The 22,896-nt window shown below is 44.8% G+C and overlaps 1 protein-coding gene and 1 long non-coding RNA gene across 2 annotated transcripts in view; both read right to left on the bottom strand.

The window, feature by feature from the left end:
• Positions 1-726, bottom strand: part of ARHGEF26 (Rho guanine nucleotide exchange factor 26) — a 66,775-nt gene extending 66,049 nt beyond the window's left edge. The window contains exon 1 of the mRNA XM_081862310.1: positions 691-726. The gene's annotated coding sequence lies outside the window, so the exon portion shown is untranslated. The remainder of the gene's footprint in view (positions 1-690) is intronic.
• The window catches only part of LOC309342447, an 84,297-nt gene extending 69,652 nt beyond the window's left edge, over positions 1-14,645 (bottom strand). Inside the window, exon 1 of the long non-coding RNA XR_014156824.1 lies at positions 14,490-14,645. This is a non-coding gene — a long non-coding RNA (uncharacterized lncRNA). The remainder of the gene's footprint in view (positions 1-14,489) is intronic.
• Between the last annotated feature and the right edge of the window lie 8,251 nt (positions 14,646-22,896).

The raw sequence follows: 22,896 nt of genomic DNA, 5'->3' as shown, positions 1-22,896 counted from the left end.
CCGGGCAGAAATCCTGAGTGCCTGTTTGCTTGGAAATTAGCCTCACAGCATGTAATGGGCTTTCTTTCCTTCGAGTGCATATATGGAAGAGGAAAGAAAGCTCATTAAATGCCGCGAGGCTTATTTCCATGCACGGAGTTGTCCTCCTCAAAAGTGAACCCTTAACAAACTACCCGCCACCGGAGGCGAGGAGGAGGGAGTTATGAGCCCCTTAAGTCCCCTCAACGGGATTGTCACCGGCTATTGGCATGCGGGCTTCCTCGCGCGCTGTGATCTTTTTGAAGACTTCCGAGATGAAAGAGATCACACCTTTTTCTATAAAAGTAAAGAAAGGCCGCCGCGCTCTTTCGCCTCCCGGGCTCTGCTGGCATTCCCACGCCTTTCTCCTCAGCTTCCCTGCCGAGCCCCGGGCCCCGTTCCCACCGCCCCCTTCTCTTAGCATTCTCGCGGGCTTTCTATGTTCTTTCCCGCCGGGCTCCGGCGACCTCCCCACCGAGGTGGCGGCGACGGCGGCGCGGAGCTGGGAAGAGCGGCCAACTCAACTGAGGCAAAACTTTTCTCTTTTTTTCCACAGGTACGAGAGGAGAGCGCGGGACTCCCTGCCTGCGCCACGGAGGTCCCAACCCAGCGCACGGTCCCCGCGGCGCTTTCCCGCCAAGCGCCCCACCCAAACGAAGCGCAGCCGCTCACCTCATTTCGCCGCGCGCGCGAGGCAAGGGCGCTCTCCCACCTGCAAAAACAGAAGCTCCCTCCGCGCCGCGTCTCCTCCTCCCCGGACTGAGGCGGCGAGGGAGTCCCGACGCGGAGCCAGAGCGCACCGCCCGGCGGGAACTTGACCTGCCTGCCTGCCTGCCCGCCGCCCGCCCCAGCCACCGTCCCTCCTCGCGCGCCCAGCGCCGCCGCGATACCTTCGGCCCCCCTCCGCTGCCCTTAGCGCCGCCTCCCCGCTGCCCTTAGCGCCGCCCTCGCCGTCCGGCCGAGCGGCGAAAGGCGAAGCTGCCTCCCCGCGGGCGCACGGCCAGATGGCGCCGCGGCCGTTGCCAAGGTCCCGGCAGCAGCCGCTTGGATTTGCATGCGAAGGGCTGAGCCCGGGCGTCGGAGCCGAGGCGCGGGAAGGGCCGCCGAGGGCATGTGAACAGCCGCCTGCCCCGCCGGAGCGTCCGGGTAGAGCGCGCGGAAATGTGTGGATGGGGGCTTTCGGATCCACAAGTGACTTGAGCCCCAAAGAGTCCTTTTAGAATTAAGTCATGAGTAAGGGACGCGGGTGGCCCTGTGGGTTAAACCACAGAGTCTAGGACTTGCCGATCAGAAGGTCGGCGGTTTGAATCCCCGCCACGGGGTGTTGCTTGGTCTCTGCTCCTGCCAACCTGGCAGTTCCAAAGCACAAAAGTGCAAGTAGATAAATAGGTACCACTCCAGTGGGAAGGTAAACGGTGTTTCCGTGCGCTGCTCTGGTTCGCCAGAAGCGGCTTAGTCATGCTGGCTACATGACCCAGAAGCTGTACGCCGGCTCCCTCGGCCAATAAAGCGAGATGAGCGCCGCAATCCCAGAGTCGGCCACGACTGGACCTAATGGTCAGGCAGTGGCGTAGCGTGGGTTGTCAGCACCCGGGGCAAGGCAAGTAATTTTCGCCCCCTAACCCGTGGATTTGCGCCCCCTAACCCTAACCCCCAGATGTTGCGCCCAGTGCGGCCGGCCCCCCCTGCACCCCCCACGCTACGCCACTGTGGTCAGGGGTCCCTTTACCTTTACTTAAGGAACCTGTGTCTCTCGATCTTGCTGGGGGGACACTGACTGAACTGGGTTCATGCTTACACGGATACCTGGATGGCGTGATTCCTTTAAGGCAAAGGGGGGGGGGTCGGTGAGTAGGTCAACCTTTGACCTTCCAGATATTTGCTGAACTTCATCCATCCCCGACTATTGCCTGGGGGGCTGATGGGAGTTGTAGTTCAGCCACATCTTTAGTGCCTCGGTTGACTATCCACCCCTGCTTTAAGTGGAACAATTTAGCACCTGGAATTGAAAGGGGAGAAAGGCAATAAGCTTTGTACACCCAACCAACTATTGGCCCCAATGTGTAGTGTTTGTAGGGAAGGGAAGGATTAGAAGGATTGTAGGGAAGGATTAGAAGGAATCCCCCCTCCCATGGCCATTGGAATGCCTTGGATGCTTCCAAGTTCCCTAGGACAAAATTCCCTTTTGAGGCTTCAATTTCCAAGTGGCTACATGTCAGTGATGGATGTGGCCTGTGGGCTACCAAGCACAACACTAGTACATACATACAGCACATACCATACATGCATACACACAGAGAGAGAGAGAGAGAGAGATCTAACTGATGATCTCCACTTTCAATTCTGTAACGCCAAGGTTGCAGGTTCACTCCCCATTTGGGACAGCTGCATATTCCTTGCATTGCAGGGGGTTGGATTAGATGATCCTCAGGGTCCCTTCCAGCTCTTTGTGTGGCTATTGCCTTTGTTTCTGCATCCAAAAATAAGCTTAAGACAAACACTGCAGAAAGGATAGAACTATTTGGTCATAATACCAGAGGAAATAAACAGGAGCGTTGCTGGCAATCTTTATAAATCACATAAGCATGGAAGTCTGTGGTTTGAGGGATGTCGCAATTTCACAAGGATTTGGTACACAGTGTGACTTCAAGGAGAAGAAAAACATCTTCTTAGGTAATAAACACAATGATCAAGCCTTCTGCTTCTCACATACTCCGCAAGAGACTCCCTACTCATGTCTCAGCATCTCCCTGTTGCCAGTTGCAGTCATTAGAGGACAGGCAGATTTGTCAACTCTTTCTCTTTCCCAGGACTCTTGCTAGCCAGAAATGCAGCAGGTGATGTTTCTCTCACTCGCTGAATTTCATATGACAAATTCCTAAGAGTCCTGCCTCTGTCTGTTAAAGGCACCAGATTCTTAGAGGATATTTCATCTATCTTAACAGTACGGAGGCAAGATCCTGTTCCTGAGGCGGTGCTTGTAGTTGCAACTCTGTAGAGCAGGGGTAGGGAACCTGTTTCAGACCAAAAACTGCATTTCCTCATGGGGAACCTTTAGGAAGCTACATGGCAGTGGTGGGTGGGGGCAACCGATAGCCAGTGTGCACATTAAAATGTTCAGGCACCTTCTCTCACAATTTGTAAATAAGAAGTAATGTCAAAAACATAATTACAGGATTTAGCTTAGTACAGGAAAAAGGAAATGCAGTTACTGTTCATTTAGCTTTAGAACCAATCCTTTCCCTAAGGGTGAATATGGCTGGCATTTCTTTTCTCACTTGGTGTCTCAACAGCTGTTGATTATTCCAGTTTTAGGGAAGTAGCAGAAAGCTAGACTACATAGATCTTTATGCTTGCCCAGGGATTTTTCAGCTGGAACTTGCCAGAACTGAGTTCTGGCACCTCTCAGGTGGGTGCCATTGCCATTCTAAGAGAACAAGGGAGGCGTTCATGGTGAATTCCGGCACCTCTTTTTCTAGAAAAATAGCACTGGTCTTGCTACGCCCCTATTGTGGGCATAGGTTTCTCCTCAACACTCAGCCTTCCCATTTAAACACCAATCAGTGTCATTAACAATACACCAAGGATAGGGAAACTGTCCCCTCAAACATTGCTGGACTGCTGCTAAAGGCTTTTAGGATGTTCTAAATGCTTTTGGTGGTGCTGTGGGTTAAACCACAGAGCCTAGCACTTGCCGATCAGAAGGTTGGCGGTTTGAATCCCCGCGACGGGGTGAGTTCCCGTTGCTTGGTCTCTGCTCCTGCCAGCCTAGCAGTTTGAAAGCACATCAAAGTGCAAGTAGATAAATAGGTACCGCTCCGGCGGGAAGGTAAACGGCGTTTCCGTGCGCTGCTCTGGTTTGCCAGAAGCAGCTTAGTCATGCTGGCCACATGACCCGGAAGCTGTACGCCGGCTCCCTCGGCCAATAAAGCGAGATGAGCGCCGCAACCCCAGAGTCGGTCACGACTGGACCTAATGGTCAGGGGTCCCTTTACCTTTACCTTAAATGCTTTTTAATGTTTTTAGATCATTTTTAATTGTATTTTAAAATGTTTTATTTTAATTAAATTGTATTGTTTTAACATTTTGATCCTTTGAAGTGAAGGGTGGGATACAAATTTAATAAATTAATAAATACTCATTTCACCAACCCTGACAATTGGTCACGTTGGCTGGGTTTGATGAGAGTTGGACTAACAACATGTGCATCTGCTCCTTCTCTATGGCGCCCAAGAAAATTATTCCAAAAAGGACTAATCCTGTGGTCCTACAGTTGTAATCCATTGTTAAGTTATGTAGTTTTCCGACTCATTTTCCTGGAGTGCTGTAGAGAAGGAGCAGATTGTATAAACCAAAGGTTCAAGGAAGCCACAATGATCATTATGCTTCGGTCCAAGGTTGGAGGAGCAGAAAAAAAAGGCTGGCTAAGCATCCTTGAATCCAGGGATCATTCTTCCTACCATAAAAAAGTGAGATAAACGCAGCAATGGGCCCTATATATTCCTTTGAAGATGGCTGTCTGGATGGCTGACAGTTCTCTGATAATAGCCAGCACCAAATGAACCCCTGGATGAGTGAATTCTGGTTGCTCCCTATTCTAATTGAACACAAGAAAAGGAGAGGGTTCATCTCTGTGACCCACTCAAAACTGAGCTGGAACAACACAGAATTTTTGGTTAAATTGAGAGTGAAATATATTATTACTTTCAACCACTTCTACTGTGTCCTTGCTTCTAGCAGATCAAGATAACCTGGTGACAGCAAAAACTGCAAAAAAAATTTAGCAGGGGCAATTATAATAAGATCTATTATTTGATTATTCATGTAAACCTCCAGAATGTATTTTGTATAGTTAAGTTTTTACCTCTATCTTCAGTACATTATGTTTTATTTTATTGCTATGGCTAGTGGCTGATGCAAACAAAGATTCTTCTTCCCTCTCTATCTTATTATTTTCATACATAGGGTACCTTTTAATTTTACATGTTTCCTGTTCAGAGTCAAGAGTTACATATGTCTCTGCTTGATTAAACCTGGAACCAGCTGTTCAAGGAAGAACATCCCAATATATAAACTGTAGAAAATTGGGTGAAAGAAAGGGAATATAATATATGGACTAGGCATGCCACCCCTTCATGGATCACTGCCTTGTCATGGCGAAGGGGCTTGAATAACTCAGAGAACCTATGAACTATGCCGTGCAGGAAACCCAAGACGAACAGGTCATAGTGGAGAGTTTTGACCAGACGTGATCCACCTGGAGGAGGAACTGGCAAGCCACTCCAGTATCCCTGCCAAGAAAACTCCATGGACAAAGACAACAGGCGATTTTACTTTCTTGGGCTCCATGATCACTGCAGATGGTGACAGCAGCCACGAAATTAAAAGACGCCTGCTTCTTGGGAGAAAAACAATGACAAAGCTAGACAGCATCTTAAAAAGCAGAGACATCACCTTGCCAACAAAGGTCCGTATAGTTAAAGCCATGGTTTTCCCAGTAGTGATGTATGGAAGTGAGAGCTGGACCATAAAGAAGGCTGATCGCCGAAGAATTGATGCTTTTGAATTATGGTGCTGGAGGAGACTCTTGAGAGTCCCATGGACTGCAAGAAGATCAAATCTATCAATTCTGAAGGAAATCAGCCCTGAGTGCTCACTGGAAGGACAGATCGTGAAGCTGAGGCTCCAATACTTTGGCCACCTCATGAGAAGAGAAGACTCCCTGGAAAAGACTCTGATGTTGGGAAAGATGGAGGGCACAAGGAGAAGGGGACGACAGAGGATGAGATGGTTGGATAGTGTTCTCGAAGCTACCTGCATGAGTTTGACCAAACTGCGGGAGGCAGTGGAAGACAGGAGTGCCTGGCGTGCTGTGGTCCATGGGGTCACGAAGAGTTGGACACGACTAAACGACTAAATAACAGCAACAACAAGGCATGCCAAGGTCTTCCCTATTACCGGGTAATTATTCAGCTGTGTGCCTTTATGTGAAATTCAAGAATGAAGATTTCTTAGAATGCCCTGGTTGGTCATGGAATAAGGCAAATCACCTTTAATTAGTACATAGTTAAAAGTTGATATAGGTCCTGATAAAATGTTGAGGTGTTTTAAGCTGAAGTATAGTGCCAAACTCAGGACCCGGTGGAATTCACCTATAGTGGCAGTGCTCCCTCTAGCAGCTGGGATGGAGTATTGGGCACAAGAGACTGGTGAATTAGCTCTGGGACCTAGGCTGACTTTTACACAGTAAGAAACCTGGGTTTGTCACTGGGAATACACCTAGCAGGGAACTGTAATCAATCCTAGCTCTCTCATGACTGTATATATTCATTTGCCAACATGTGTTTGGACGATTCACATGCTACATTGTTTGGTGCACCTAAAACTATAATGAGAAGTAGTGGCCAAAAATTCCAGTAGGAGTAGAAAACTCCGTACCATTAAGTTAGGCTATCTATCAGGTCCTTTTTAAACTCTGGAAGTGTTAGATTCAAAGCCTTCCAGAGTATATATTCTTCTTTGCACCTGGGAGTTAGTTCCCTTCCTGAGTTTCATGCAAAGACATTATTTTGGAACATGCTGCACATGCCTTCTGTTTATTGCTGTTAATCTTGGCTTGCACCTTCGAGTTTCCTGCCACCAGAATTCATTCTGAAATATTTAGGTCATTGTTTCTGAAACTGAGCTTAAAAGGAAACTGCTAAAGCGAGTGCACACTAGCCAATCCTTCAGTATAGGTATTGCCAATTTCCTTGTGCGTGGGCAAAGGGCCCTCTGTGAGGAGGAGTTTGCTTTTTGCTGCAAATTTCAACTTCAAAACATACACGCACCAAAAGCTTTGAAACAAAGACTTGGGACCACAGCCAATCTGCCCTTCGGTATGCAATAGTAATTCAATATCAAACGTTATCTGAGAAGTGAAAAATGTGAAGCTTAAAAATGAATTGGAAGTAGTTTCTTCAGAAACTTAGAATCAAAGAGTTGTAGAACTGGAATGGGTCCCCAGGGCCATCTAGTCCAACCCCCTGCAATGCAGGAATCACAACTAAAGCATCCATGACAGATGGCAGGCCAACCTGAGCGTAAAAGACTCCAGTGAAAGAAAGTCCACCTTCACTGTTACTGTTTTGAATTTTATCGTGTTATCATCTTTCTTAGTGGGTAGAGTGAACTGCTCTTCTAAAGAATGCTTTTTTATAGGGCAGCAGATTGGGTTTATAGAACCAAGGGGGCAGGGGTCCAAAAAAAATTGGGAACCACTGCTTTACACAATCACATGTTTCCCATAAATGGGACCTTTTCATCTCTCAAGCTTCCTCCTATGTGGAAAACACCACCTACTGCCAGACAACAGTGACAAGTTTGCTCTGGCAACTTTGACACAGACAGTTGAGGATTGGGCAGAAAGGATATTATCTTGGATGAAACAATGAACATTAAATCAGTGTTTCCCAAACTTGGGTCTCCAGCTGTTTTTGGACTACAGCTCTCACCATCACTAGCTGGCAGGACCAGTGGCCAACTGGTATATAATGAGAATTATAGTTCAAAAACAGCTGCAAAATCAAGTTGGGGAAACACTGGTTTAAACTGTAAGCTCCTCAGTGCAGGGACCTCAGTCTCCCTACCATGCCGTTCTCAGTCAAGAGACATTTCCTTAAAAGGAAATTTCTGATTTGGTAGTGGCAATACCAAGAAGGCCTTTTGTAGGCAGTCTATTTGAATGAAAGAAGTTAATAATACAATCATCCTGAAAGCAATTCAAAGCTAATGAACATGAGGACTGTGTTTGGAATATTCTTATAATAGGAAGTACTTAGCTGTGTCCTTGGAGTCAATCCAAGCTTTTTAAAAAACCTCTTTGAAACGGGAGATTTTTGTTTTTTGTTACGTATTCGGCTATCTAAGATGATAAATCAGTACTTTAAGGCTCTCTCTCTCTCTCTCTCTTTCTCTGATCCTCTTTTACCTTCCAAAACAAATTGCAGATAAATAGCCAATTAGCTCTGAGGTTAAATTTGTAGGTACTTATTTTTATCTCTGTAACTGTGTCCTTTAATTTACATGGGAGAGGGGGAGGAGCTGTTACATTGCAAACAAGAGCCAGCCTTTTGGGGAGTCCCTAGACTTACTAGGCACAATTCCACCTTAGGCAGAAACTCAAAGATAGATCAGGCTCTGTATTGTGATTGCTTTCAGCAGTATCTTTTCTTATCGGCATCTTTACTCAATAAGACACAGTGGGACATGCATCCCTTCCTTGCACAGCAGATTTCACTTTTGCAAATGCCAGCTGAGATCTGTCTCTACCCACCACTCACTTCCTGTTCATCCTCTTTTCTTGCACTTATGTTATTCATGAGATCATGCTAAGAGTCCTGCTGAATTAGGCCAAAGGCACATCCTGTTGTCTCAGTGGCCAACCTATAGGAATCCCGTAAGCAGGACCTGAATGCTACAACCCCTTCCCCACTTGTGATTTCCAGCAACTGGTACAGACCTTCCAAGTGTCCCAGATTTCCAGGGACAGTTGGATTTACAGAAGCTGTCCTAGTTTCTGATTTGATGCTAGAATGCTCCGCTTTTCCTTAGGATGTCCCTGTTTTCATCAGAGAAATGTTGGAGGGTAATAGGATCTCCTCAGGGGTTTTTCCCCTGATGGAACTTGCCAGAACTCAGTTCTGGTGCCTCTCTTGTGGGCACCATTGCCATTATAAGAGAAGAAGGGGGAGTGTTCATAGTGAGTTCCAGCACCACTTTTTCTGGAAAAAATAGCACTGGACGTCCATATTTTCATCTGGGAAATGTTGGAGGGTATGGAATAGGATGCCCCTGTTTTCATCTGGGAAATGTTGGAGGGTATGCCAGGGGTATTCTGAAGGCAGAACATAACCTTCACGGCTGATAGCCACTGATAGCCCTCAGCACCTATTATATTAAAGAAAGTGAAAAATGTGTTTCTGCTGGGGTTGTCTTTTTTCAAAAAAAATATAGCTTTCAAAGCTTGTGGCATTTCTTTCTGCACTTGTCCATTTCTAGTCGCATATCTCCAACCATAACAAAAGCCACAGGAATCTAGAAAAAATATTTTAGATCCAGATTGCATGCTTTTTGTTACTGACATCTTAGTGAAAACGATTAAACTCAAGTTCTGTTGATTTCAGTGGGAATGCATTGCAACGAACTTGATCTGAATCCAGGGTCAGCATCCTTGTCACTTGTAGAAGCCCCAAACAATTACAGGTATCCCACTTTCGGTACCTGAAACCTTTTGACCCAGCTGTTGTTATTTATTTATGACATTTATATACCTCTATGTCCACACACAGAAGATGTCAAAGCGGTTTACAGCAATGGAACATAAAACCATAAAATAAGAACCACAGAAAAAGTTTAAAACTTGTGAGAGGTCTCACCTCATTGTTTGCAGAGGTCTTTTGAGATTAAGCCAAGGATCGTGTAAAATCCAGTCAACGGCTGCAGGTTGCCCACTGCTCTGGGACATATATGTGTAAATGACTTAAGCACCTAGTCTCCAGAGTCTATGGAAGGCTGAAGCAAAACAGGCTTGTGTCAGATCAATTACCTGGATGGGATACTTTCTGGAAGTCACTTGTTTGCCGCTTTGAATTCCATGATGGAAGATGCATGAGATATACAAGAAAGCAAGACAATGAATAAATGAATGAACACGCATTCAATCCTGCTTGCAATACGGTATACAGAACAAGGAATGCATGCTGTCAGGTTACCAGAGGCAGCAATGGAGTTCACGCCATACAGAAGCTTAATTTAAACTTGTTCTTGTTGCAAAAATATGATGTTAGTGAGAGGCCAGAGATAGGACACCAGGAACAAGGAGCAATGTCTGAAGAGCATTTGCTACTCGTGTACATGCATACATGACAGATTGCTGTGTCTGCTGTAAATACAAATTAGGGAACCAGAAGTGCAAGGGGACCTAAACAAAGGGGCCTAAAGAAATGAAGGGGTGCCAATCCTCCCATTTTTCAAAACAGACAAAGTCTTTCATGGTGTAGAAAGAAGGTGGAGAAAAGAGGCCCAGACAAAGGCCTCAGACACTTGGGGTACCCCTACTGAGTAAATATGCATAGGACCGAGCCACAACTGTGTCCCTATTTTCATCTGTTAAAAACATGTCACGTGGGGAATGTTGAGACTAGCATCTGACTCAAGAACGTTTGGAGATAAAATGCCACATATGCTTTGAATGATCCCCAATGTAGCTCAGCCCCAAGACATGATAAGCATTTTAAAAGCGGGTTGCAGAATGAAACAACAAACCAGAGCGCATGTGAGACATTGTCTGCCATAGTCTGGGAGAGTTTGTGGTTGCTACTGGAAACGGGGGTGAGGGGGCAAAGCTTTGGAAGTGGGTAGAACAATATTTTGACGGGGTCAGGGCTGCCTTGCCATTGAGAGGTCTCGTTTTCTGGGCCTGGTCTCCCCCCCCCCAGCCCTCCCCCTCTCTTTGTATGCAGAGAGCACATGAGGTGACTGTGCAAGGGACAAAAGATGGTGGGAAAAGAAGGGGAAACCCATTTGTATTAGTAGCTGTGCCCATAAGACACTTGCAATCCCATTTTTTTAAAAAATAAATTAAGATGCATCACCTTTTGCTTTCATAAAGCACCTCATTTTGGGGACATCCAATGTATGGAAGTTAAATGTTGGAAGAGTCAGGGCAGATAACAGAACGTACTTCTTAATGTAAAAGGTAAAGGGACCCCTGACCATTAGGTCCAGTCGCGGACAACTCTAGGGTTGCGGCGCTCATCTCGCTTTATTGGCCGAGGGAGCCGGCGTACAGCTTCCGGGTCATGTGGCCAGCATGACTAAGCCGCTTTCTGGCAAACCAGAGCAGCACACGGAAATGCCATTTACCTTACCGCTGGAGTGGTACCTATTTATCTACTTGCACTTTGACGTGCTTTTGAACTGCTAGGTTGGCAGGAGCAGGGACTGAGCAACGGGAGCTCACCCCGACGCAGGGATTTGAACCGCCGACCTTTTGATCAGCAACCTTAGGCTCTATGGTTTAACCCACAGCGCCACCCGCATCCTTTACTTCTTCGTGTAATGCTTAGTTAAACTATGGAATTCGCTCCCACATGAGGCAGTGATGGCCACCAAATTGGATGGCTTTAAAGAGGATTGGGCAAATTCACAGAGGAGGAGAGGGCTATAGTCTCCCTGCTTATTTAACTTATGTGCAGAATTCATCATGCGAAAGGCTGGGCTGGATGAATCACAAACTGGAATTAAGATTGCCGGAAAATATATCAACAACCTCAAATATGCAGATGACACAACCTTGATGGCAGAAAGTGAGGAGGAATTAAAGAACCTTTTAATGAGGGTGAAAGAGGAGAGTGCAAAATATGGTCTGAAGCTCAACATCAAAAAAACTAGTATCATGGCCACTGGTCCCATCACCTCCTGGCAAATAGAAGGGGAAGAAATGGAGGCAGTCAGAGATTTTACTTTCTTGGGCTCCATGATCACTGCAAATGGTGACACCAGTCACGAAATTAAGAGACACCTGCTTCTTGGGAGAAAAGCAATGGCAAACCTAGACAGCATCTTAAAAAGCAGAGACATCACCTTTCTGACAAAAATCCGTATAGTTAAAGCTATGGTTTTCCCAGTAGTGATGTATGGAAGTGAGAGCTGGACCATAAAGAAGGCTGATCGCCGAAGAATTGATGCTTTTGAATTATGGTGTTGGAGGAGACTCTTGAGAGTCCCATGGACTGCAAGAAGATCAACCTATCCATTCGTAAGGAAATCAGCCCTGAGTGCTCACTGGAAGGACAGATCCTGAAGCTGAGGCTCCAATACTTTGGCCACCTCATGAGAAGACAAGACTCCCTGGAAAAGACCCTATTGTTGGGAAAGATGGAGGGCACAAGGAGAAGGGGACGACAGAGGACGAGATGGTTGGACAGTGTTCTTGAAGCTACGAACATGAGTTTGACTAAGCTGCGGGAGACAGTGGAAGACAGGAGTGCCTTGCGTGCTCTGGTCCATGGGGTCACGAAGAGTTGGACACGACTAAACGACTAAACAACAACAAAAAAGCCTTGATGCCTGTGCTCTGCCTCCAAGGCTGGGAGGCAGTAATGCTTCTGAAGAACAGTTCTGGAAATCACAGGAGGGAAGATTGCTGTTGTGATTGATTCCTGCTTGCAGGTTTCCCACAGGCATCTGGATGGCCATTGTGTGCGGACGAGGAGGCCCTAGATGGGCCATTGGCCTGATCCAGCAAACGCTTCTTACATTCTGTTTTTAGATCACTTACTAATAGTTAACATAAGATGAGCCCTACTCTAGATCAGAACAAAGGCCTACCTAGTTTAGGGCTGCCATACGCCCAGATTTTCCCAGGCATTGCTGGGATTTCAAACGCGGAATTGATGTCCGGGGGGAATTTCTGAAAGGCGGTGCTTTGTCCTGGATCCTAATAATATTATTATTATTATTATTATTATTATTATTATTATTATTATTATTTATCATTTATACCCTGCCCATCTGGCTGGGTTTCCCCAGCCACTCTGGGCGGCTCCCAACAGAATACATAAAAAAGCAACAAAACATCAAACATTAACAACTTCCCTATACAAGGCTGCCTTCAGATGTCTTCTAAAAGTCAGACACAGTGGTACCTCAGGTTACGTATGCTTCAGGTTACATACGTTTCAGGTTACAGACTCCGCTAACCCAGAAATATTACCTCGGGTTAAGAACTTTGCTTCAGGATGAGAACAGAAATAGTGCTCCGGCGACATGGCAGCAGTGGGAGCCCCAATTAGCTAAAGTGGTGCTTCAGGTTAAGAACAGTTTCAGGTTAAGAACATACCTACAGAACGAATTAAGTTCTTAACCCGAGGTACCACTGTAGTTCTTTATTTCCTTGACATCTGATGGGAGGGCATTCCACAGGGCAGGCGCCACGACCAAGAAGGCCCTCTGCCTGGTTCCCTGTAGCTTCACTTCTTGCCTTGAGGGAACTGCCAGAGCTTGACCTTAGAGCTGGACTTTGAGGTTTGTCTAAAAACAGCACAACTGGTTCTGGTTTTTACTTTTTGAAATATGGCAACCCTAGCCTAGTTGAACATTCTGTTATCACATTGGCTGTCCAGATGCTTATGGAAAACCCACAAACTCTCTCTCTCCTCTCCCCACTTCTGTTCCCCAGCAACTGGTATGAAACTGGAAGAAATGTATGGCCATCATTACATGGAAATATTTCATGGAAATATCTTGGGTCTTGTGGTGCAGTGGTTGCGCTAATACATTTCACTAGCATGCCTGTCAACTGCCTGCTAAGTGGGACATCCCAGCTTCTGGTTGGATCCTGGCATTGTCCCAAATTAGATGAAAGAACATGACTAAGAGGTCTATTAATTTCAGTGGGTCTGAGTGAAACTTAACTGAATGTCACTCACTGAAATTAATGAACCTTAGTCATGCCTATTAACCTCAGTAGGTCTACTCTGAGTAGGGTTGGCACTGGATGCAACTGTGTCAATAATAAAAGAAATGCACTTGGAGAATAACTTTGTAAAAACAATAACAAGCAGCAGCATTTGACTGTTTAAAAAGGAGGAAGATTAAACAGAGTTGAAGATTGCTTTAAGAGAGATTTGCTGTCTCTTGTGTGATATGGGGGGGGGGGAGAGACTGTTTTCCTGTGCCTTTACTCTCTGCCTGGCAGTGGCCCAACTTGAACATAGTTGATTTAATTAAAGAATGGCAACCAATATTCCTATGCCCCTTGGCTGTATAGTCTGACTTTGCTTCTGAATTAACATCTCCACTTGATTAAAAATGTCAAGAAAGCCAAGTTGGATCTTTAAACACACACAGAGGCACACACCTTTCAACCAGTATTTCATAAAGAGCTGTAAAATTTGGCTGCATGTTGTGTTGTGTGTTTTATCTGTGTTTCTCATTTAATCAGTAAGGAAAACTCACACTACATTCCATGCTAGGGGCAATGCCAGTTGAGTTTTTCTGCTGTTTATCAATTTTCCTCTAGTGGGCAAAACATCCGTAATGCGATCTCTTAAACCATTGCTGCAAGCAGTCAATTATCTGCAGCTCAGGTCAATGGGACTGCTGGAATCCCATCACACCCTTTAAACATAAAGAGTTCTGCTGGAAGACATCTTCATTTGAAATTCTGTGTGGTTCAAGTCTGGTTTCAAGAACCATAAGTAAAAATGGTAAAAGGTAAAGGCCCCCTGGATGGTTAAGTCCAGTCAAAGGCAACTATGGCGTTGCAGCGCTCATCTCACTTTTGGGCCAAGGGAGCTGGCGTTTGTCCACAGACAGCTTTCTGGGTTATGTGGCCAGCAGGACTAAACCGCTTCTGGCGCAACGGAACACTGTGACAGAAACCAGAGTGCATGGGAACACCATTTACCTTCCCACCACAGCAGTACCTATTTATCTACTTGCACTGGCGTGCTTTCGAACTGCTAGGTTGGCAGGAGCTGGGACAGAGCAACAGGAGCTCACCCTGTTGCGGGGATTCGAACCACCGACCTTCTGATCGGCAAGCCCAAGAGGCTCAGTGGTTTAGACCACAGCACCACCCTCTTCCCACCCAGAACCATAAGTAGAGAGAGAGCATCAGGGGCCTTGAAGTTGCCTATCAACAGTTGCCACCTAGACAGCAATCTGTGCAGGCACCAAAGTCACAGTATTCCCTACTGTGGTGAAATATGTGTTGTATTCCTATTTAAATTATAGACTTCATTTCTAGATTTGCACCTAAACATATAAATTTACGTGTGCTGATTTTAAGCAAAAAAAATATTGGGGGGAGGGGTTTGAGGCATTTCTTCTTTTTCACCGATGAGCAAGTTGGTTTCCCTAGCTCGGTGGTTCTGCAGTTAGAAGATCACTGCTGGCTGTTTTGCTTATTGGAAAGGCAACTTGACCACGGTTATGTCTGCCAGGGAGTACTGCGGTTCAAAGTTAACTGCTTATTTAACTCCCTGGGGTTTCGCTTCTATGGTGGCATGGCCAGCCAATTGTGCACCAAATTTACCCCAATTGTGGAGTAATGCACAGTGGTTGCTTTCAGATTTTAGCGCAAGGCCCACTAACCCTTTGGGCCACTTGGGCGCATTGCAAGTCAGAGAAATGGATGTGTTTACCGCTTGTACATGCCACAACCATGTACTCGCACTCATTATCCCTCCCTTGAAGCAAACTGACTTTGAAACCCCACAGAAAAAGTCCTGAAACTGTTTTGTCCCTCCCAAATTGACCTCAAATATTTCTCTTCAAGGTTGAAGGAAAATGGAAAAGCCTCCCCATTGTGTTTTCCTTCATAAATCCTGTCTTAAGGGTATGTCTGTGTAAGAATAGGGTCAGCCTGTGACCTGGCTCAGGAACTAAGTATTTGTCATTACAAAAGACTGGCCAGGCTCCCCAGGGTATCCAATCAAGTAACCATTAACAGGTAACCTGCCAGACAGGAGATAAACAATGCACTCAGGTTTCTGTTGTAGACCGCCCTTTCTGTGATGTAGGTATGATGTATCTGGGGGGTGGTCTTGAGCTCCACCCCTTTCTGTGATGTATGTATGATGTATGGAGGGGTGGTCTTGAGCTCCAGGGCAGGGAATTTAAAATATCTATATGTTAAGGACAGGCACACCTTTGTTCAGGGTCCTCCTCCTCCTCTTCCTCCTTGTTGCAACAGTTTCAATAAAGATCAGGCTTACTAGCTGCTTTGCTTCCCAATAGTCTCTGGTTGGCCTCTGTTATTTTCTCTGACTGATGGAGAACCTACAAAGGACTCTATAAGGGCTCTTGTGTCCCCCATAAGGGAATAAGGGCAAATTTTTGTTTCTTACATTTCCCTTCGCCCCAACCCTAATGGAGGGTGACTCTGGGTTCTGAAATCTTCAGAAAAATCACCCACATGCAAGACTAGGCTTTTTGGGGAGGTGGGGGGATTTTTTCTTGTGGTCACAGTGAAGAGGTTTTCTTTCAAGCCTAATTCCATCTTTGGATGTGGATTGAAGATGTTCCTGGGGTGCAGTTTCTTGTAGGAGAGAAACAACGCAGGTTAGCTAAATGCAGTTCCTTATCTTCTTGAGTGCTGGGTAGTCATTCTATTCTTTTCTCCAACCTTACTAGGTTCTTCTTCCTGTAAAACCCCCTGCTTCTTCCTGATTCAAGTGGACCTGAATACAATTCAAATGGGCTGCACACCCACAATATATTTACATGCAACAACAACAGCAACAACAGAACCTGGAGGAAACAACTAATTATAATTATAGTTCAATTGTGAAACTTCAAGGTCTTCAAATTCTTGATTCTGAGAAACTAAGTGTGATGCCAGCAAAGATTTCTATTCTTTCTTTGTTTTCTTTTTCTTAAAAAGAGACTGTAAAAGGGGATTTTTTTTTGAAGTCTAAACAGTAAACTAGCAAGTGCATGGGAGCTGCAGAACATGCATAATAGCCTCAATTCAAGCAGAAGAAAAACTCAGCATGGTTTTCTTTTCGGGTTGATTTTATTTCATTTTAAATTAAAATATGCGATGAAAAGCTCTTTTCCAAGCTAAGTGAAGCTGGAGTTTGCATTTCCAACCAAACAAGCAAGCCCCTTTTGGATCAACAAAAAAGACCTTAAAAATCTCTCTCTTAAAAAAAATAAATCTGCTTCCCACAAAGTCCTACAGTGTGAGCCATCATTTCACTTACATAAGCTTTCAGTTTTGCCTATTTGATTTCCCTTCAGCGAACAGCCTGCTTCTTATAGAAAGAATTGGAACAGAATCACTGAAAAAAGTGCTATTTAGAATAGATATTATAAAGTAAACCAAATACATTGAAAATGAGATCCATGCTGAGTAATGGAAAAAATAAATTGAAGGGGGGGGGGGAGAGAGAGAGATCAAGAAAACCATTTATATGATGGAGAAATATTTTATCAAAAGGTAGTAACACATCTTTCTTTAGCTAAAATGAGAGACAGTGATGATAATGCAGTGACAGTAATAGTAATCATCATCACCATCATCATAATAATAGATGCAGAAATCTACCAGCAGAAGTTGTGGGCAAAAGCATTTCCTGTGTCCTCTTCTTCCCACCATGCTCCAGAGCGCTCTCCCCCCCCAAACATGTGGTGTAGTGGTTAGAGTGTTAGACTAGGGTCTAGAAGTCCCAACTCAGCTATGAAGCTTTCTGGGTGACCTTGGGCTGTCACTCACTCTAAGCCTAACCTCCGTCACAGGATTGTTGTGAAGAGAAAATTGTTAGGAGTTCAGCCTACACTCGAGTAGGACCCTGGCAGAGACATATGCCCAACTGGCATGTTCTCTCCCTCCTGGTCGATCGTTTGGGAGCTTCAAAAGCTTTATTCTGCCCGAACACCACAGCGACCAATGCCAACCGACACCGGCACACTTAGGGAACCACAGAGTTTGCGCAGTTCCGTAACAGACCTCACCAACTCAGCATTTTGGCTAATCTACTTTATTTACATATAAACACACACGGAGCACTGCAACATGGCTCCCTCTCTCTCTAGCATCAGACAGCAAAGAGAAAAAGAACAAAGGACAATAATCCCACTTCACGGAACACAGTAACACAAACATCCTGTCTCCGTCACTTCCCACTCTGTGGAGTCAAAACATACACCGTCATGTGATAGACAACAATCCCATGACGGCAATCATGGAGCAGGAATTCTAACAAAAAGGGGCAAAGCAAATGTTTGTTTGTTTGTTTGTTTGTTTTTTTAGGAAATCGGACCCCTTCCGTGGGTGTTCAGCTCCACACACCCCGGCTCTTTGTGATGTTGCATGCGTGCACAACTTCAGGACATTGTGGGATGTTGTGTGTCATCAGGAGGTAGCATTGGGTCCCCTCAATCATCTTGAGAAGATGGCACCTCTGCTTCTAAACCATTTAGGGCTTTTTAGGTAATAACAAGCACTGTGACTTTGGCTCAGAACATATTGCAAATCGAAAATAAAGATGTAATATAATGTGTTCTGATAAGTGGACTCACAGTTGTCCATAGAGGCGCAGGTCAGTTCTGTGTCTATCAGCTCCCCCGGTACACAGACTGAGACCCTACCTGCACGCAGACTGTCTCGCCAGAGTTATCTCCCGCTTGGACTACTGCAATGCGCTCTGCATGGAGCTACCTTTGAAGGTGACCCAGAAACTGCAACAAATCCTGAATGCGGCAGCAAAACTGGTGACTGGGAGTGGCCGCCAAGACCATATAACACCGCTCCTGAAAGACTTACATTGGCTCCCAGTACATTTCCGAGCCCAATTCAAAGTGTTGATGCTGACCTTTAAAGCCCTAAACGGCCTCGGCCCAGTATACCTGAAGAAGCATCTCCACCCCCATCGTCCAGCCCGGACACTGAGGTCCAGCGCCGAGGGTCTTCTGGTGGTTCCCTCACTGCGAGAATTGAGGTTACAGGGAACCAGGCAGAGGGCCTTCTTGATAGTGGCGCCCGCGCTGTGGAATGCCCTCCCATAAGATATCAAGGAAACAAAGAACTATCTGACTTTTAGAAGCTATCTGAAAGCAGCCCTGCTTAGGGAAGTTTTTAATGTTTGGTGTTTTATCGTGTTTTTAATACTCTGCTGGGAGCCGTCCAGAGTGGCTCGGGAAACCCAGCCACATAGGCGTGGCGTAAATAATAAATAATTATTATTATTATATGAACACACCCACACTGTAGACCTGATCCTTGAAAGAGAATGCAAACCTACCCAGCACTAACCACAACTCAGGGATTGCATGGACTGGTTTTCCCACTGACCAAAAAAGCATTTCTTTTGACCAGCTTAAGCCTCGTCTTATTAGCTGACATCCAATCCATCACTGCACCCAGACAAACATTCAGGACCTCAGCACATTCCTAAGCATTAGAAGAAAAGTAGAATATGTCACGAATGTAATGTCTCAGGTTATATAGAGCTGAAATGCAGCCGATTTCAGCCACAGATTCAAACATTGTTCTTTCACGTGGTGATGAGAACTTTTCCTGATTGTTACCACAGACATTCATAGATGCCTGAAAGAAAGAAAGAGAAATATCACCATAGCAATTTGACTTTCAGGTTTGAAGCCACTGAATATTCAGTTCTCCTAGATTTCCCCCTTGACACCATGTGTTTCTGTACATTCATTACTAGGATCAACAATATGCATAAAAACCTCAGCACATAATCAATCTGCATTTTCCTCTTTCTATGAAGAGCAAGAACAGATGTTTAATGAAAACTCTCTTGGCTGATTACGGCTCTCAGTTACATCTAGGCAATATTAATGAAAGTAACTGAGAGCCAAACAATAAGAATCTTTCAATGAGCCCAGTGCCATAGCCTTTGTAAAGAAAATTTACCATTGACCTGAAGCAAAGTTTGGAAATGTTCCCAGATAGGGAGCATGAAATCGACATGTAATGGGGGGATGCTGATTGTTACATTATGATTTAGTACTTGAAGTTATGTCAGTTTAAAAAAACCCACAAGAGACTCTAAATAAGTATGGGGGCACCTCCTCCATCCATTGTTTTTCTGCAGGGAGAGCAGAAACATTTGAGAATTATTTTGCATTTCAGGATTTAACCACTATGCCTTTCCTACAAGAAGAACAGCATTGCAGCAGAAGCTGACGGTGCTCAACTGAAATCAGCAACAATCCTTTTTAAAGAACTGGGATTTTCCAGAACAGTGCTGAAATTTGAACTTGTTCTTTTTTTCTTTTTTCTTTAGTTCATAATTTTGTATCTGGTGTTTGAACTGGGAATATGCTATATTCCAGTCCCCTAGCGATATAAAAATGATTAAAGTTGGAGCTTTCCTTCTGATGATAAGCTGGTTCAAACACTTGCAAGAGTTTGCATGTAACACTCCTTTCCTCATGTTCCAGCAGTTGTCACATGGAAGGAACAGTTAAGAATAAAAGGAAGAGGAAAGGAAAGGAAAGGAAAGGAAAGGAAAGGAGAGGAGAGGAGAGGAGAGGAGAGGAGAGGAAGAAATATTTTTTATTTCTGCTTGTTAAGCTGTTTTACATTCAACTTTTAATCAGGCACAGTGGATGAAACTGATAGAATCTATTCTTTTTCACTGATAGCAGTGGAAACTTCAAAGCAGACAGAATTTCCTCCCCATTTCACCTACTATGCATCCTCAACCAGAGCTTGTTACTCTGGCAGCAGTGACGTGTCTTTGAAGCTGTCACTAAGGTTATCAAGGGCAAAAATGCAGGGGAAATATCTGTTCTCACAAAAGCCTTTGGGAACACACATGGGTTTCCTCACAACTTATTCTAAAGGTAGTTAGATTTTTATTTTATTTTTGAGGAAAGTGTTCAATAGCATTGCTAGTGGGAGGTGGCACATAGCTTGCTTAGGGTGATCGACGTAGCACCAGTTCAAAATCATGTGTGATTATTCTCCAGTGGCACACACTTTCCTGGATAACTAACTGATCCCGCAACATGAATAACTGCTGTTACTATGTTAAATTTAATCTTTAAACCGTACAATACGGATTTCGACAAAATGCACACAATGCAGAACCGTATGTACATGATCAGGCATCAGTTGAATAACAGACTACCTAGTGGCTTGCATTGGATTCAGATTAATTTGAAATCTTGAGGTGACATGGGCTGCCTCAGCTGGATTTTTGGCTTGATGGGGATGGAAGCAGGATTTGTGCTAGGTTTCATAACTCAAAGCAGGGTTTGCTTGAAGCACTTTGTGGCACTTCACCAATCCAGACCTATCTGCCTATAATTTGGTAGGCTTTCTTCCACTCTGGAAGGGCTGCTGAGCCTGCAAATTTAACTCTTTTCTGTCAGAAGGGAAAAAAAATTATGGATAGTTTCGATTCCAAATTGTGAATTGAAACAGGGTGGGGTGAAGCAGAATCGGTACATACCCATGGTTTATTTATTTTGGTTTTATCTTAGGTTTGTATTTGTTCAACAGTGATCTATGATTGTATATGGGCAGTGCACATTGTCACCAAATCCTGCTTGGTAACATTGTAGTTCTAGAGCAGGTGATGCTGTGGTCTAAACCACTGAGCCTCTTGGGCTTGCTGATCAGAAGGTTGGTGGTTCAAATCCCTGCAACGAGGTGAGCTCCTGTTGCTTTATCCCAGCTCCTGCCAACCTGGCAGTTTGAAAGCATGCCAGTGCATGTAGATAAAGTACCACTGTGGAGGGAAGGTAAATGGCATTTCCGTGCGCTCTGATTTCCATCACAGTGTTCAGTTGCACCAGTAGTGGTTTAGTCCTGCTGGCCACATGACCCAGAAAGCTGTCTGTGGACAAACGCCGGCTCCCTTGGCCTGAAAGCAAGATGAATGCCGCAACCTTATAGTTGCCTTTGACTGGACTTAACTGTCCAGGGGTCCTTTACCTCTACCTTTTACCTTCTAAACCGTTTTGATTCCGAATAGTGAATTCAAGTGGGATGGGATGAGACAGACTCAAATAGGACCCAACACAAATCTGCCAGCCTCTGTAGCACCTCAGACCTAGGCAGGCTCCTTACCCTAGTGCCAAATCAGGATCCAATCTTGTCATCCTATGATGGCTTTGTATCAACAGAAAACACTTCCACTTGCATAGGTCCAGGGGCATGGTTTTTTGCCTAACCTCCCTTGCCTACTGAAATCTTCTACAAACTACACCATACCCTCTGATGTTTTCTAAGGTCACCTTGTCCTCAGGATAAGCTTGTCTTCAGGATCAGTGGGTGGCAATAGATAGAGGTGAACTGAAGAAGACTGGTTGACCTGTCTTGTACAAATTACTTTACACAAGCACAACAGCACTCATGGAGAGAACCTCAGCCACTTTTCTGTTCCTCTACCACCAGCAATTTAAAGCACTGAAAAACAGAGTTGTATTATCACCTAACTCCATGAACAAATAATAAAGAATGGCAACCAATTTATAATGAATTTATTTCACCTTTGTCGTTTGTCATTAAATCTTACAATAGACTATTGTTATAAATCATTAAATGGTTCTCTTTAACAAGCATGTATGCAAAAGGTACAAACCCCGCAGTTTTACAAAAAAGAAGAAGAAGAAAAGAATTTATAGCGATTAAGAAAGTTCTACTGAAATTACTGCCATGACTTCCATGCCATGTGTTAAGAATCAGGGTGCAAGATTGAAAGAGAGAATGAAACCCTTATTGAGAAGAGAGACTGGAAAATGTTAAAGGCTGAGAATTGACTGGTGGCCAAAAAGCATGCCGAGTGGAAAAACAGACATGGGGATTTGCAAGGACTTGGCAGGCACTTGCTGGAGGAGATGCCAAGAGAGAACACACAAAGTGAGTGAAAAGAGTCAGGGCTTATAAAAGGAGATAGAAGAAAGGGGAGACATTGGAAGGATGGACAGAGCAAAAGCAGGAAAGCTCCAAATCCTCCAGGCTTTCGATTAAAAAATGCAAGATAAAAATAGATGGAAAGCCCAACATATTCAGCCAAAAGGCCAAGGAAATAGCTTCAGGGACTTACATTTGCAATGGAGTTGGTCACTGTGGAGATCTGTCTGTAGAGCGACATATCAGCAATCCAGACTTATTTTCGGCTAGTGTTGGGTACAGTTCCACTCTTTGAACCAGTCAGTCCTCAGGCGTGAAAAGGACGTGTTCCTCATTGAAGATGTTCTCCAGAGAGGTTTAAAAACAGAGACTGGTTCTTGCATTCCTTTGAAGCATTGATACATGCATGCATCAGTGTCAGAGGGAATCTTGGGTGTGGGTAAAGAATTCGGGACTGTCTGTGGGATGGGACCATTTCCCCGCAGTGAGTCGAAGTT

This window comes from Podarcis erhardii (genome assembly GCF_964252035.2).
Source record: "Podarcis erhardii genome assembly, chromosome: 5".
Taxonomy (NCBI): Eukaryota; Metazoa; Chordata; class Lepidosauria; order Squamata; family Lacertidae; genus Podarcis; species Podarcis erhardii.
The sequence above is the reverse complement of the archived record's forward strand: the minus strand, read 5'-3'. Positions and strand labels throughout refer to the sequence as shown.